This window comes from Poecilia formosa, unplaced genomic scaffold (assembly GCF_000485575.1).
Source record: "Poecilia formosa unplaced genomic scaffold, Poecilia_formosa-5.1.2 Scaffold836, whole genome shotgun sequence".
NCBI classification, from domain to species: Eukaryota; Metazoa; Chordata; class Actinopteri; order Cyprinodontiformes; family Poeciliidae; genus Poecilia; species Poecilia formosa.
Genome location: NW_006800775.1, coordinates 41,848 through 45,314, shown reverse-complemented (window position 1 = coordinate 45,314; position 3,467 = coordinate 41,848). Strand labels below are relative to the sequence as shown.

General features: G+C 35.6%; 1 protein-coding gene across 2 annotated transcripts in view; it reads left to right on the top strand.

Annotated features, from left to right (window-relative positions):
- LOC103131789 (uncharacterized) overlaps positions 1–3,467 on the top strand; it is a 20,757-nt gene that overhangs the window by 9,399 nt on the left and 7,891 nt on the right. The gene's annotated exons all lie outside the window — the stretch shown is intronic.

Sequence of the window (3,467 nt, the reverse complement as noted above, 5' to 3'; positions counted from 1 at the left end):
TTAAAAGCTCTTTCAAACTAAACAGACTCCACAAATAAGGACAAACTAAATGTTTCTCCCATCCATGATTCTTCTGCTTGGCTAACAGAGGAGTCACGGTTTTGACCAAAATGTCCCCTTACTAAGAGCAAAGCAGCTGGACAGAAAAGGAGACAAACCACCAAGTGGTGATTTAAATTTTGTTTTTCGAAACAATGTTTCTGTTATCCAGTTGCTTTATTTCTAAATGAGTCAAACTCTTGGCATAATTTTGGTTTTGTCCTCATTTTAGGTTTGACAAACTAAAGTTTGAACAAACAAGGTCATCTCTGTAGTTTAAATTCATAGATTGTTGGACGTCTGCAGCTCTTTGAGTTTTACAGAAATAAATCTTTTAAAACACAGAGTATTAAACTTTGAGTTAAACTTACTTTTAATGCTCAGTTGAAGGCTGGCAGAGCCCCATCCATAATCTGTGTTGACTTGGCACAGATACAGACCAGAGTCTTCAGTCCTCAGTCTGGACACATTGAGTCTGATTCGTCCTTCTCTGAGGACGTCTTTGTCACTCTGGACTCGTCCTGTAAATCTTTTGTCCAGGTATAAAGAAGCTTCCACCCCCATAAACACATGATAGATGACAAAATCCGTCTGATTCTGTCTTAGTTTACAGTAGATGAACAGGGAGGCAGGAGAGGAGTTAGTCCTGGTGGTGAAGGTCCACTCCAGAGTGATGCTGTGGTTCTCCTCTGCCTCATAGCTGCTCTGGGTCACATTCACTACAAATGTTGCTGCTGAGGAGACAGAGAGGGAAAGAGAGGAGCAGACACACTGAGAACTGGAACATGGGAGTCTTTCAGCTCCATCTAGAGAGCTTTCTGTCACAAAGACAAGATGGAGACTGACCACAGAGACATGAGCTGAGGATGAGGAGCAGCAGGGAGATCATCTTCATCCTGAGAGAGGAAGAGGAGGAGGAGAGGCATCAGTTATCACAAGACTGCTGCAGCAGCTTTAATATATTTATTTAATTATTTAGCAACTTTTACTAATTATAAAATGAAGAACAGTTTTCTGGTGGTTTTCTCTGAACTTCATCTCACCGTTACACTGAGTAGAAAAATCTGGCTTAAAAAAATCTAGATGAATAAACATCAGTGAAGTGGTGAAGAACATCAGGACAGGTGTTTGATCAAAAGTTTCTGTTGTATTTCATCAGCACTGAAGAAAATTTGAGTTTAATGCTGAAAGACAAAACAGAGAAAAGATTCATGTTATTACTGCCACCTGGTGGTGATAAACAGCAGCAGAAAATCAAGAAAACGTCATATCTTGCATCTTATGCCTGCTCCTTTTCAAATAGATAATGTGAAACTGAATGTCAGTTGGGCATAATTTGTTTCCATTTTTATTTTATTTGCATTTTTGTTAGTTCAAAATAAATAAATACACAAAGAAATTAATTTATTAATAATTTATAATATATGTTATAATGAATAAAATGAAAACAGGCCAGTGAAATCTGGAAATGCACTAAAATAGATTGTTTTATTTTTATCCTTCTGATAAAAATAAATAATCATTACTGAATATTTTTAGTTCTACTGTTAAATAATCAAATTTCTGCTAGATTATTAAATATTTATATATTTAGCATCATTTATACGGAGTAGCATCACTGTCTTGAATGGAGGTAAATAATTATTTAGAAACATGATTGTTGAGTTCAGGTTTGATAAAAATGTTATTCAGGAAATAATTTATTTGACCAATAAATGGAGGCAGGTATTTAACTCCATCCACGTTCATTTTAAAGCTTCACTGCTTTAAGTTGTTATTCTTCATTACTTCACCAACAGTGCAGAGAGCTTCCAATTATAGAAACTGTTTCATTATAAATTAGAGCTGAATTAAGAAAATAAATATCTGATTTTCAAGAGATTACATTTCATCTTCATGAGAGACATGAAGATGACTCTTCATGTTATTTCCAATATGTTACTTGGAAAAAACAGATTGCGTTGAACCTTCCTGCATAAAGGCCTTTATTGTTTAATGTGAAATCAGATTTCCATTAAATTAGTTTTGTGCAAAGTAAGTTTTGCTTTTATTGTCTAATTGTTTCTATTATTGTCTGTGGTTCTCAGCTTCTCCAGATGTCTCTCAGAAACCAGAAAGTCAATTTATTATTTTAAATCTCTGGTAAAACAACAAAATCCAGATTTTTACTATTTTAACAGGTTCTAATGTGTCAACAACACTAATCATTATCAAGCCTTTAAATGTCTTAACGGAGTTCATCTTTATCTTAAACAGTAGAAAGAGTCAGAATAAAAACAGAAAAACAATACAACAGAAGAAACTGACTCACCTGGTGGCTGTGGATAAAACCTGTGGAGTATGTGGGTCTTTCTACTTGTGCTTTCTGTTGTTCACTGGACAGTTCTGGGTGTTGAATGGTTTTAAACACCATGGAGGCGGAGTCACTAGCTGAACAAGTGGAAAGTTAAAATAGTATATTTTCAGTTTCACTTGGTTCTGGTCTGGCCTGTCAGGCTACATTCCTTGACAAAGAAACTCAAGTTTCCTTCATGCTTTCTCTTTATCTCTGTGGTTGATCAAAGAGTTAATACTTTACTCTGCCAATTGGTGGAAATATTTTTTTCCTTTGTAACAGTTTTGACTAAGCAATCCATATTCTCTCCATACAAATGGTGACAAATGTGCAGAAGGCAAAAACAAACATTTTTCCAACAATAATTTTGTGCAGATTTTCTGTTCACTAGTTCAGTGTATAAATAAAAATAAATCATTTCTGAATCTATCTGTCATCTGATTATTTAACAGTAGAACAAAAAAAACTAAACTATTATTTTAGTGAGTTTCTAAATTTTATAACAGACTGATTTTACTAAGAAGGATCAATAATCTGAAAGTTTGTTTTGCCGGTGCTGCAGTGTTTCTTTATCACCACGAGGTGGCAGTAATGATCTGTTTTCAAACATGAATCTTTTCTCTGTTTTGTCTTTAGGTTTAAACTCAACCTTTCCACCAGGCTGATGCCACAGAAAGTTCATGAACCAGCTGATCAAACATCTTTCCTGAAGTTCTTCACCACTTCACTGATGTTTATTCATCTTGATTTTTTCATGCTAGATGAGGTCAAAGACTAAAGGTGAGAAAATGTTCAGAAAACCACCAGAAAACTGTCCTTCACTTTATCATCTGTAAATGTTGCTGAATAATTAAATCAATATATTAAATCTGCATCAGTAGTTGTTCCTCATACTGACTGATGTTGTTCCTGATGTCCTGCTGCCTCTCCTCCTCCTCTTCCTCTCTCAGGATGAAGATGATCTCCCTGCTGCTCCTCATCCTCAGCTCATGTCTCTGTGGTCAGTCTCCATCTTGTCTTTGTGACAGAAAGCTCTCTAGATGGAGCTGAAAGACTCCCATGTTCCAGTTCTCAGTGTGTCTGCTCCTCTCTT